Source organism: Eurosta solidaginis, chromosome X (genome assembly GCF_040869045.1).
Source record: "Eurosta solidaginis isolate ZX-2024a chromosome X, ASM4086904v1, whole genome shotgun sequence".
NCBI lineage: Eukaryota > Metazoa > Arthropoda > Insecta > Diptera > Tephritidae > Eurosta > Eurosta solidaginis.
The window spans coordinates 198,862,588-198,876,374 of NC_090324.1; the positions used below are offsets into that span (position 1 = coordinate 198,862,588).

The 13,787-nt window shown below is 41.2% G+C and overlaps 1 protein-coding gene and 1 pseudogene across 1 annotated transcript in view; both read right to left on the reverse strand.

The window, feature by feature from the left end:
- Positions 1–13,787, reverse strand: part of LOC137235367 (nuclear factor 1 B-type-like) — a 957,540-nt gene that overhangs the window by 569,657 nt on the left and 374,096 nt on the right. The window lies entirely within an intron of this gene.
- Positions 10,661–12,520, reverse strand: LOC137235427 (T-complex protein 1 subunit theta-like; annotated as a pseudogene).

Below are 13,787 nucleotides of genomic sequence, written 5' to 3' on the forward strand. Positions count from 1 at the left end.
CCTCAAATATATTGCTTCATCTGGCCATGACTTCGGGTTTTGGGTCCTTTCGCTCTGCTGCAAACCTCGCATTTCGCATTCCACTGCGTGACCGACTGACGGCAACTAACCCAATAGAATCTCTGTTTAATCTTCTCGAGCGTCTTCGTGATTCCAAGATGACCTCCGCTTGGACTATTATGCAGCTCGCTGAACACGTCAGGAATCCTCTTTCTGGGAACAACTATCGTTTTCTTCTTCCATTGGGCATCCTCACTCTCCCATACTCGATGCAAGCAACCGGATATCAATTCTAAACTGTTCCACTGTGCCCAATATGACTTCGCAATGGGACTCGCTGCTGACATCTCTTCTCTATTTGGTATTTCGTTTCGTTCGAGCCCCTGCATAACATGTGATAGATCTGTTTCTTCTAGTTGACACTTCCTTAGTTGTTCCTTGTCCCATTCACCCGTACATGTTATAGTCATTAGCCGGACATCTATAATATCTTATTTGGCCTCGGCCTTTGAAAAGTGCTTGCATTCCAAACTACATGGTCTTCGTGACATTGCATCGGCATTTTCATGCGTACTACCTTTCCGATGCTCAATGGAAAAATCATAGCTTTGTAGCCGCTCGACCCACCGTGCCTATTGTCTTTCCGAATTACGGAACCGCAGAAGCCATTCCAACGCAGCGTGATCTGTCCTGACGCGGAATCGCTGACCGTAGAGGTATTTGTGAAAATGTTTAATGCACTCTACCTATCTGGTTTCCTAATTGCACGGCTGTCTCCTGTACATCAACCGGTTGTGGCAAAACGCCTCATATAGCATAACCGCTCGCATCTGTATCTAGAATAAGCGTTGCTCCTGGAATCGGATATGCCAACATTGGGGCAGTGCACAAACGCTCTTTCAATGTTTGGAAAGCTACTTCTTGCTCCTTCTGCCATTCAAAAGCTTTATTTTTTCTTGTTAGCTCGTGGAGGCTATGGGCTATGCTGGCAAAATTTGGTACAAATCGCCGGTAACATGTGCACAGCCCAAGGAAACTTCTCAATTCATGTAGATTTTGTTGTCTTGGCCAATTCTCGTGTTCCTGGAGCTGTTCACAGTTAATAACTACTTCTGCCTCTTGGCGTCTTCCCAATATAGCTCCTTTTGTCAGTTTGAGTGGTGACTTGAACTCATTGAGTACTCTTACCGGAATACGTCCATCTTGTTTTGTCATAGCCGGAGTTTTTCCTACAAGTACGTTCGGTGCTGATTTGTTTGCTGCTTCGACAACCCACAATTTGTTTGTCCCACAATCTCCATCAATCTTTGCCCAGATGACTGCTTCTGATTTTGCTGGTATTTGCTGACTTTCTTCCACCAGCACTCGTTTACTGCTGTAGCCTTTCTCGTAGCCAAAATTAAGTGGCACATTCAAGTTCTTATATCTAATTACTCTTCTCTGCATATCAATCTTGATGTCATGGTCAACTAAGAAGTCCTCTCCCCATATGACTTCATCAACAATCTCCGCCACAACGAATTTGTGTAGAACCATAACCTTCCCAATTAAGAATTGACAGATCACTTCTCACTGGACTTGGTTATACTCGCCAGTGACCGTACGCAACCTTGCTCCAGGTAATGACTTTACTCTCCTGTTGACCAATTCAGACCGCATTAAGGAGTGAGATGCGCCCGTATCTACAGTCAGTACACGCTCCTTGCCATCCACATTCCCCCTGGCGGTAAGAGTGCTTGATTTCCTTCCAATTTGCGACACAGATATCAGAGGACATTCAATAGCTGGAGCTAGCTCTCGATCTCTACATTTTACTCGCTCTTGCTCATCCTCTCCAGCTTTGTTATAAGACCACCCATGCTGTTGAAACCACTAGGATCAAGATCGCAATGACATGTAATGTGATCGAGCTTCCCGCATTTGAAGCATTTGATAACCCTTCCACTCCGCTTTTGCGATCCTTTCCGCGCCTCCAATATTGTGTTCACCCAGTCTGGCCTTTCTACCTCCACACGGCGTGCTTTGAACGCTGGCTTACACAGAAGCGATGCTGTTTCCTGAATCAGAGTGTGTTTAGGCCACAGGCCTAAATATATCTCCCCTCCCTCGTAACATAACGTTCTTCTTTCCTTCGTTTACTACCACCCGCATATGCTTGTGATCACTAATACACACAGGCATGTGTGAGTGGTAGTACGCATGTATCTTAGATTTTTACCGCTGTGAGCCCGCGGTATAGCAACTTTGTTGCCGGGAAACCCAACGAAGGAGCTGTATCTCGGGTTCATCGGCTCATGTTGCAAAGAGGCTCGTCCTCTTTTAATCCAGCAGCCAGCAAAGGAACACGTAATCGCCCGTTCACGTAAGTTCAACTTTTCAAAATTATATTCACATATATATCATTTTCCACAACATTTGTTAAACCTTTTCTTAACACTTGTTGTATTTATATAAATAAAAGCACTCTGTGAATTCTCTTTATTAATACGAAATCCTTTTGGTGTTTTTATTTTCTTCCTTTTTTTTTCGCCTTAACCTAATCTTTAACAAATACGTGGGTGCGCGCCGTTGCCACCACGCATTTGTTCATGGTCCTTACCGCGCCGGTAAAGAGAACCAGTCACACAATTACAGTCCACTCAACTCTCTAGGCACTAAAGCAAGGAAGTGATAATACACAGGAAAAACCAAAAATTTCAACAGCAAATAATACAACTTTCTTGGTGATACCAGCGATTTATATCCAATATACAACAACTGATAAATTTTGGTGGTACATTTTGGTGGTACATTTTGGAAACATCCAACAACAAAATTTAATTCACATTCGAGTACTCCGGATCAACGAATTAATAAAGGTACGTGGTTGAAAGTATTCCGTGCTAGGTAGGGTTTTCCTTTTCACTTTTAATAAAATTTCACAAAATAAAATTACAAATTACAAAGTGACTTTTTTATATGTAATAGTGCAAGTGATTTTGTTTTTTTTCCGTGAAGTGAGAAGTTTCATCTTGTGCAAAAATTTGAAAAAAGGCGCTTAACGCAGTTATTTAAAGTTTGTGCAACACGCCTTGTGACTATCCGGAACTATCCCCCACCAGCGGTAAGATTTTCCGGACACAGCTCAAGGTAGCACAACACTGCTCTAAAAGGTTAACATAACCTCAAACACCGATTTGCGTCACTTTTCGATTTTCACCTTTGCAGGATTTATCTGAAAAAATTAATTTAATCCACTGCACAAAAATTCGATTTGTTAAGGTTGCTTATTCAGAAACCTGTAAATTTATTTTAGGCGCACATTTAATTAAATAAAATTTTCTCCCACATAAAAATCACTTGCACTTATTTACACGGGCAATAAGTTTGCAATTTAGTTTGGTGCTATAGTACAAAGTGCACTTAGTTACATACACATATATTGTTGTTGTTGTTTGGGTGGCCAAAAGGCTTATTTCCTGTTCAATTTTTTAAAAATTGAATTATTTTTATTTTTCACTTGCGGCAATACACAAATCAGTTTTTGACTGATCTAATTTTTTGCGATACAAAAGATCACAGCCCTTGGTTAAATTACCAAAAAGTCCATAACGAACGTTCATACATTTCTTTATTTTTTCACTAACACCACTTTCTTCACTAGCCATTACTTATTGGCTTACACAAGTCATTGGCACATCTGCATTAGAGCATTCTTTGAATAATTACGTGGGTGCGCGCCGTTGCCACCACGAAAATTGCACATTCTTTAAATTAATTCCTAGGTTTCTCGCAAGCTTCGAGGCCACTTCCTCGAGAGATCTCTCTCAAACACAGTCCTTCGTTTCAGTTCATTTTCACTCAATACTCTCTGCAAAGGCAATTAATCAATTAATACTTCAATAAATTTTCATATAATGGATACCTATACACGCCAAGCAGATGCAGTGACGGAGTATGAAAATGACTTCAACGACATGTCACCTTCACAACACAGTAAACACTCCCTAATATACCAAAGGGATGAGTTAAAAACTCTGTGGGAAGCTACGAAGGTGACATACGAAAAGCTCTTAGGTTCATCAGAGCTTGATTCAAAGGACTTATCGGCTATCAAGAAGAAGCATAAAATGTGCTATTTCAGCTTCCTAAAGTGTCAGGCGGCAATAGCTGAGCTTTTGGAAAATTTTGAAAAGAAAGATAAGAAAGTAGATGTCTCAGATAATATGGAATATCATGTGCGCCTGCCAGCATGTGATACGGATATTTTCAAAGGTGACTATATTTCATGGCCGTCTTTTAGGGACATGTTCACTGCCATATATATTAATAATAGTAAACTCCATGCAGTGCAAAAACTATATTATTTAAGGCAAAAAACTCAAGGGGAGGCCAAAGAGATAGTTGAACGGTGTTCCTTAACAACAGACGGTTTCGATACAGCGTGGAAAAATTTATGTGACCGATACGAAAACAAACGTATCTTGGTCAATGCCCAATTAAAAATTCTTTTTAGTTTAAAAGCAGTTGAGAGCGAATGCGGTAGCTCCATTAAAAAACTGCAACGTGAAATAAACAATTGTATCTCAGCGCTTCAATGTCACAAGATTGACATATCAAACTGGGATGCAATTCTAACATATTTGTGCTCCACAAAACTGCCAGAAACCACACTGGCTCTATGGGAACAAACCATAGAAAATAAAACAGAAATTTCAAAATGGGCAGATATGGATAAATTCTTATCCAGCAGATTCCAAACGTTGGAAACTGTGGTAGATATAAGAGGGGATACGGTTTCAAAACCCTCTAAGCCACATGCTTCTCGTTCCTCGGAAGATACATCGTCGAAACGATTAGGGTCCTACCAGGCAAGTGCAACAACAGCCAAACCTACGTGTAAGATGTGCAAAAGTCCTGCACATCGAATTTCAAAGTGTGAAAAGTTCTTACGTTTAACACCCAATAAACGGTTTGAACAAATTAAGAGCAGCCGTGGGTGTATAAACTGCCTTTCTGCTGGCCATTCGGTGACAAAGTGCACCAGCCAAATGAACTGTGCCACATGTCATTTAAGACATCATACGCTGCTTCATATTTCGAATCAGCCAAAACCAACAAATACTTCCGACACTATCGGAGCATCTACCTCACGGGAAGCTCAAATACGACGCAATGCTGAAAGAGAAAACGCTCCGATTAATAATGTGAACTCATGTTTCGCAAACACAAATAAAGGGGTATTACTAGGGACAGCTCAGGTCAAGATTCATTTTAATGGTGTTGACTATTCGGCGAGAGCCCTAATAGACTCGGGATCTGAATGTTCATTCATTACCGAGAAACTAAAGCGCAGAATTAATCTGCCATCCAAACACCTGCATGCCCAAGTTTCGGGCATCAATAATACAATGTCTGCACAAGTAAAAGAAGCGTGCAACATACAACTGCGGTCACCAACCGACCGATTAATCGAGATCAATACGATCATGCTGGTTTTACCACAACTGACAGGGAATCTTCCAACTTGCCGAATAAATGCAATGACTAGGCAAGCATTCCCTGACTTAGTACTGGCTGACAAAAGATTCTTTGTCAATGAGCCAGTCGATCTAATTCTGGGCGGAGACATATACCCCCAAATTATGCTAGGCGGTATCAGGAAGGACGTGCTAAACACAGTAAAAGCACAGGAAACGGTGTTCGGCTGGATTTTGACAGGCCGGACAGATGCGGTTGATACAAATAAGACCCTAGTTTCATATTTCAATGAGGTCACTTTAGATAAACAATTGGCGGCCTTTTGGGAGATAGAGGAAATTCCAAAGAAGAGGAGCATCAATAAAGATGATACTTACTGCGAGGAGCTATACAAATCTACAACAGTTCGGAACAACGATGGCAAATACGTAGTCTCCTTGCTCTTTAGGAAAGAATTTAGCCTAGGCCCCTCATTAAAAAGTGCGTGTTCTCAATTCTATCGCAACGAGACACGACTAGCGAAAAACCCAGTCCTCCAAACGGAATACAATAGAGTTGTATCCGAATATGAAACCTTAGGGCACATGAAACAAATAGGCAATATTTCGCCAGACTCAAATGACTGTTACTTCCTACCTCACCATGCTGTTATAAAGGAGGGAAGTACAACGACAAAAGTCAGAGTCGTATTTAATGCATCTTGTCCTACCACTAATGGCAAAAGTCTAAATGATGCCTTATATCCAGGTCCGATTCTTCAATCCGACCTGACAGTTCTTATACTACGTTGGCGGCTGTTCAAATACGTATTTAACAGCGACATAGAGAAAATGTATCGCCAAATATGGGTCAGTGAAGACCAAACAAAATATCAGCGAATCATATTTCGCAAATGCCCCAAAAACCCAATTAACATTTATGAATTGAAAACGGTAACCTTTGGGGTTAATTGTGCTCCGTATCTTGCGATTCGAACGCTGCACCAACTAGCTGATGACGTGGAGGCATCGCATCCAATGGCAGCAGATATACTGCGAAATTGCATGTACGTTGATGACGTACTCGCCGGTGGACACAGCATCGAAATTGCAATCAAGGCAAGGGACGAAATATCATCGGCATTGCAATCGGCAGGTTTCCCATTGCGAAAATGGACGTCCAACTGCAAGAAAATCCTACAGGGTATACCGAAGCAACACCTATTAAGCGAGGATTTTCTTGAGTTTGAAGACACCAGCATGGTAAAAGCACTCGGTATCAGGTGGAACGCCCATTTCGACTACTTTTACTTCACAGCGAAACCCTTTGACAATAACCACGCCGTAACAAAAAAGTCAATACTTTCTGCGATCGCAAAACTTTACGACCCTCTTGGCTGGCTGGCACCAGTCGTAATTGTAGCCAAAATAATAATGCAAAATATTTGGTTGGAAGGGACAGGCTGGGATGAAGATGTGTCTGAAACTACTCTACATCGGTGACAATCATTCATGACGGACTACGAAAAGATCAACGATATACGCATACCGCGATGGGTTCACTACACATTGAAGGACAATGTCGAAATACATGGATTCAGCGATGCCTCGGAAAAAGCATATGCCGCCACTGTTTTCCTGAGGGTACCAACAAAGGATCAAGTCTTCACCAACCTGTTGATGGCCAAAACGAGAGTAGCCCCGGTCAAAACCATATCATTGCCACGACTGGAACTCTGCGGCGCAGTCCTACTTGCAGAAATTATAGAGTCGGCCATAGAAAATATGCAACTTTCAAACATTAAAGTAACCCTTTGGACGGATTCGACTATAGTACTGGCATGGATCCGAAAACCACCATGTTCGTGGTCAACGTTCGTGGCACATCGAATAACTAAAATCATCGATAAAGTAGGAGACAAAGTATGGCGGCACGTAGACTCCGCGTCAAATCCTGCAGATTTGGCGAGCAGAGGCCTCTACGCTTCGGACCTAATCAACAATTCTTTGTGGTGGCAGGGACCTTCTTGGTTACAAGAAGACAACGAAAATTGGCCAACACAAGAAGAAGATTACAATACGAATATGGAGGAAAAGAGGGTGAAAGTTCATACAACTTCGGTCAAAAATGACTTTGATATTCTAGATAGGTTTTCCGATTTACCAAGGGCCTTGCGGGTTATATCCTATATTCTTCGGTTTTTCCAGAATACGCACCCAAAAACTAAATCCTCCTTCAAAAGGGATTCTCATTCGATCGCTCCTGACGAAATAGAAAAAACAACACGAAGATTGATAACAATATGCCAGAGGCAACATTATCAAGAAGAGTACGCAAATTTGAAGTCAGGAAAACTTATAAATGGGAAGAGTGAGATTTTACCCCTGAACCCATATATAGATGAAGAAGGCATCATTCGAACTGGGGGGCGGACAGGGGCATCGAAAGACATGTCCCATAATGAAAGTCATCCCATTATTCTTCCTTACACTTGCAGGTTATCCAGACTTATAGTCCAATCCTCTCATGAGACCACCCTGCATGGAGGGAACCAGCTGATGCTACGTCATATCCGCACTCAGTACTGGATCCCACGTGTTAAAATAATGATAAGGTCGGTTATCCACAACTGCAAAGTCTGCACTATTTACAGGAAGCGGACACAAACGCAACTTATGAGGATCCTTCCGAAGGAGCGCACCACCTTTTCTAGGGCCTTCACCAACACCGGGGTAGATTTCGCGGGACCATTCGATATAAAATCCTACAGAGGGAGGGGATGTCGAATTTCGAAAGGATACGTCTGCCTGTTTGTCTGCTTTTCGACGAAAGCCATCCATCTAGAAGCGACAAACGATCTTAGTACCGGGTCCTTCCTAGCTGTCTTCGCCAGATTCGTATCCAGACGAGGCTGTCCAAAAAACGTTTACTCCGACAATGGTACTAACTTTGTCGGAGCTTCTCGATCTTTACAATCCGAGTTTAAAGCATTTCTGCGTGAAGCAAGGGACGGAACGTTGACTAAATATAGCCATCACATTATAGAATGGCATTTTATACCGCCAAGCGCTCCTCACATGGGAGGTTTGTGGGAAGCGGGGGTAAAAAGTTTTAAGACCCACTTTAAAAAGCTCGCGTCCGATCATAAATATACTCTCGAAGAGTTTACAACCCTCTTATGTCGAATTGAGGCCTGCCTCAACTCGAGACCTCTAAGTCCCTCATCCAACGACCCTTCCGACCTGGAGCCGCTTACTCCAGGCCATTTCCTCGTAGGCGGGCATCTTTTAGCTCCACCTGAACTCGACTGTAGTGAAAACCCTGCCTCCATTGTAAACCGATGGCAAAAGATGAAAGCCCTTCATCAAACCTTTTGCAAAAGATGGAAATCGGAATATCTCACCGAGATCCAGAAAAGGTATAAATGGAGAGCTTACGTTAATTGACTGTAATTACAAATATTGTGTTTAAAAGAATATTTTTTCTTAGAAAATATAGAATAGTATTACTCTTGCAAGTTGCCTACCCACAAACCAGTAAAGATACCGTGTTCCATCTGGCCAGCACCATATACCGCCAAGAAGAGTATATGAGGGAACTTTTATTAAGAGCTTTATAATGAATTGCCCTTTACCTAATTGTTTAATCACCAATTAAGGACGATCGAATGTAGGTTAGTACTTTCTCATGCAGTACCCTTCATATGGTACATTGGCAACACCTGTTTAGAACGATGACAATTTTCGGAATGGGAATGTTGAAATATTTTTCATTTGCTTCTTTATTATTCAATTCTTAGGCAAATTTCAATAAAAATCCTCTTCCAGTTAACTTCTTTGTGGATTATTACTATTTAAATAACGAAAAGACGGGTAATCACAGACAATACTAAATATTTGTGCTGATGTCTTGAATTGACTTTAATTAAAAGTAAGCCAGATTCCTGACTAAGGAGTGATTGAATGAAGAAACAGCATTCTTGAATCGATGATTTAAAACTTCAAACGATTTCACACTTTTAAGACTCTGGTTTCAAAATTAACTATCTAACCTAATCGCAGGGAAATGTCTTCGGCGTAATATAGCAAAACTTCATTTCTTGTATTTTACTAATAAATCACAATTACATTAAGATTATGTACTTGAATATTACGCGTAGTCATTTTTATGTAAATGAATCATGATGTTAACAAAAAAAAAAAAAAAAACCTGTATGCTTCATAAAGTGATTGCCTATCTGATGCAGACAGGGCATAGTATCATACTGATGACTTTATAGTTTCCATCTTCAGCTGAATACTTCGAAAAATTAGCAATGATTGGTTGAGGACAGTTTGTTTTTACTCTAATTATAACGAACACTGATAGTTATCTTTCTTGGTGCTTTTTTTAATAGATTTTGTTGTTTGTTAAAAAATTTTTAATTTTTTTTTGACCGCCGAAATATTTTGGATATTTTCCAAAATGAGTGCCTACATATAACAGCAACAAACTCATTTTGGATTAATAATTGTGATTACTACTATAAAACAATGAAATGAACATCCTACCACAAAAGGAAAAGCAACTTCATGCTGTAATATACCTGATTTTTGGCATGCGCCATCTGCAACATTGGCGATTTCGCCAATTCTGGTGGATAAATCTCTTCTACCTTGCGGCGACAAAGGGACGCGTTATGCCAAGAAGTTGTAGATGTCTTCTGAATATTCTGCGCGAAGATAACGACCCAAATCATCCACTGCCAAATAAAGGGTCTCCCTATCGGTGTCAGGATCGCTAGAGGAAAGAAATGAAAAAATTCATTAATAAAATCACGTTTTACTTTCAACTCTTTAGGCAAACTGGTAAATAGCATTCCGGTGCATTTAAGCATGTCAATTCCATTTCAAAGCCATATGCAGCAGCCTCTTGTATTGGTGTTGGACATGTATGGACTGAATTTTGATGTACCATTTGTACACTTATAACAAGTACAGCTGCTCCATATGCCTGCGGAAGCAGACACTTGACTTACCGGTTTTTGGGGTGCTTGAAGCGGTCCACTAGACTAATCTGTCCCACCACATCACCAGCCAGGTCCACGGAACGTACAAGGTCATGGAAGTCATTACAAGCAAACCAGTATCGACACCCGTTGGTAACCAAAATGAAAGACCATTCGTACACTGCGGATAACCTGAGACAGATTTGCACTTGGGTAGATTGTGCAGATTTGTTCACTGAATTGATTTAAAAAAACCACTAGCATTAGACCAGAACAATCGTATGTCAGGTATATCGAGCACTGATACCACTACCTTCACCCTCTTTTCCTCCACGCCCCAAGATCATAATCATCAATTACCGCACTATTTTCCACACCATAAATAGCTAGTGGGTTTGTATCTGTGACCACTGCTTTGGGGTTGTATAGTTCATTTTAATTTATTTGTGTGGAGAAGTTGTAAGCTATTTAGTCCCCGACAGCTCTTTTCGTACAACTTTGACATTGATTTTGATAAATAAGCATTTCATTTGATGAAAAAAGAACGTAATATTTGTTCCGAAAGTTGTAGGCAATGTGTTCTGTATGTAAGCAGCAGTATAAAATTATTAAATAACATTTTTTTAAATGAGAAATGGTAATACATAAAAGAAAATAGTGCAAATCTGATCTAGCCTTGACTAAGGCGCCAGTAATCTAATTTCCATCATCACTGCCCGCATTCTGTCTTGGTTTTGGACCACCAGCACGTTTTGCCATTATAATTTGATCAACTTTGAGAATTGTGGTTGCAGCACCTATAGCATATTTCAATCCCCAATATTTTGCTTGATATAAATCGTAAATGTGGGTTTTGGTTACATAAATAGTATCTGCCTTTTCAGTTTCAATATTAAAACCAATATTCTTGCCATCTGACTTTTTATGTTCCAAATACAAAGCATTAACAACTTCAGTTCCATTAACACCTGAATTTTCAGCTAAAGCTTTGGGGAATACTTCCAAGGCAGTGGCAAATTTACGTACAGCATATTGTTCTAAACCAGGAAGTGTATCAGCATATTCAGCTAATTGCGCAGCTAATTCAATTTCAGTAGCACCAGCACCAGGCACATAACGCCCATCACGTGTTAAGCATTTGAAATTGTTAACGCCGTCATCGACAGCACGTTCAATGTCATCCATGAAATTATCAGTGGCGCCACGGATAACAATTGTGGCAATACGTGCATCTTTGCCTTCGTTTCTGAAAACCACAACAGTAGTGCCACCCAACTCTTCAACGCACACCTTATCACAGTAACCCAACTCTTCGTTTGTGGGTGTGGTAAGGCGTGGTAATACAGTTCCGTTAACTGTACGACTTAGACGACGCAAATCAAATTTGGAATTCAAACGCACAGCCATAAGCTTATATTTATTAAGGAAATGCAAGGCCATATTTCCAACTTTGCCGCCGCAGACGACAACTTTAATGCCAGCGTCAGCTAACGCCTTAATCTGTGCTTCTAGCAAATTCTCTTCCCCAGCAGAGAAATTCATAAGCTCATCAGGAGACTTAATTAAAACGGTACCTTTAGTTTCTGTTTGTATAATGTCCACAGGGCATGAGAATACAGCCACTTTAGCTTTTTCTACGGTTGTCACATCACCTTCAACAAAGCGTTTGAACACCATACCATGCACAATTTCAGATTTATTCAAACCGCTACCCAAAATTTTGCACACTCTTATATTATCCACATTAAAAGTGCCCTGACCATTAGCTTTGCAGCAGGATGTTCAAAGTCCAACTCTTGCATGATTGTGCCTGCATCACTTGTGACAAATTGTTTGTCAAAGTGATTGATGACCATTTTATTCATACCATTGGGGCCGTAGGCGGAACGCATTGTCTGCGCAAATTCCTTGCAAGCGGTGATATTGCGGTAGACGGCCTCCTCCAGACCACTGTACATCTTCGCGCCATCCTTTAGCATTTGAGCTACTCCTGGTGCTTTTGGCACAGATAAAGCCATTTTTATTCACAGATTTTTTAATTACAAATTCGAGAAATAAATGGAATGCAAGAACTTTCCGATTTTAACCTCACGCACGTTTCAGGAAATGGAAAAAAAAATTGTAACAAATGTCAAATGTCTACACTTTTCCTTTGACAGTCATGCACGACAACACCGACATTAGGGCTCATGCACAATCATCTCGCACACTACACGTCACGTACTACATGCCGCACTACACATCTCGCACACTACACGTCACGTACTACATGCCGCCCTACACGTCACGCACTACACGTCACGCATTACAAGCCGCACGACATATCGAGCACAACACGCCACACATGTCGCGTATTACATATCTCGACCAATCATTCATTTGGTCGAGATTTAAAATACTTAATTCCACGAATTTCAACATTATCGACAATACACGTCGAAAATAATGTTGAATGGTGGAAGTGCGACTCTGTAATACCTTTTCAGTCAGATGTCTAACCGTTCCGTGTGGTGGCAGGCCACTTGTTGTGAAAACAAAGTTCACCACAAACCAAAAAATAAATCTTTAGGACTACTTCGGCGACATCTACCGACATAAAATAAATTATAAAATCCCTACAAAATTTGTTCACAAAACCCAATCACGCCCATGCAAGTGTGACTAGGAATATAACCTATGACCTGGTAAAATGACTAGTCAAATTACGTGGAGTGACGAGAGCGTTTTTGCAGGGATGTACTAGAGGCGCTAAAGCACCAGCCACATCGTATGGATGCGTGCCAAATCCGTTTTTTCTTCGTATTTACTTATGGCCCTTAACCTTTATTTCAATAAAATGTTTTTTTTCCTCTTGCGAAAATATATGAGGGATAATATTTTTTTTTGGCTTACGCCACCCAAACAACATTCCGCTAACCTCAATTTGGGCATGATCAATGATACCAATATCCTTTCAGATCATGACCCGCTACCAAACGTTACTGGCCAAGTCAGAGAGAGGCGCAAAGCGTTTCGACGTTGCTTGCCAGCTCTGCGGCAGGGATCATAGCCTTAGGATCTGTGCCGAATACCGTAAAAAATCCCCAGAAGAGAGGTTGCGGGCAGTACTTCTGCATAAGTACTGTCCAAACTGTCTGTCGCCCTTTCACCGCGTGGACAAATGTAACAGCAAGTATAGCTGCAAGAGGTGCCAAGAGAAGCACCACACCACGCTTCATTTAGATGAGCGTCGACCGGTAAGCGACGAGACGACCACAAACGGCGAAGACAACACGTCCGACGATGCATTGTCGATCAACCTCTCGGGGCCGGCCAAATCCTGGGCTCAGCAGGTAGAGGAAGAGGAAATGGAAGAAGAGAG